This window comes from Herpailurus yagouaroundi, unplaced genomic scaffold (assembly GCF_014898765.1).
Source record: "Herpailurus yagouaroundi ecotype Mexico unplaced genomic scaffold, PumYag 141, whole genome shotgun sequence".
Classification (NCBI taxonomy): Eukaryota; Metazoa; Chordata; class Mammalia; order Carnivora; family Felidae; genus Herpailurus; species Herpailurus yagouaroundi.
Genome location: NW_024412396.1, coordinates 66053422 through 66053832, shown reverse-complemented (window position 1 = coordinate 66053832; position 411 = coordinate 66053422).

Below are 411 nucleotides of genomic sequence, written 5' to 3'. Positions count from 1 at the left end.
CCCCCTCTTTCAATATTTTCTTACCATCCCTCCTCCCTTCATGGTTGTCGCACAGGACAGCACCAATATCTCGCTTGTGCCCTGGTGTATACCCCTCCTCAAATGCTCCGTCTGACCTTAGTAGGCACTCAAAGCCACTGTGTATGGAATGGATGAATGAGTGAGTGCATGAATGAATGAGTGAATGCACAAGTATCTCCACCGCTTTGCCCAAGGGATTCCCAACACTTGAAATACTCTCCCATTCCCAGAGGCCATTTTCCTCTGGAAGCCTCGACTGCCTTCTGCCTCATCCGCATTCCTCTACCCCTGCTTACAGCAGACCCCCTCTTGCACCACAGCTGGAGGGCAGAATGGCCGATTTCATGATCTGTCTCCTTGACTGCACCCCAGGCTCGCGGGGGGGGGGGG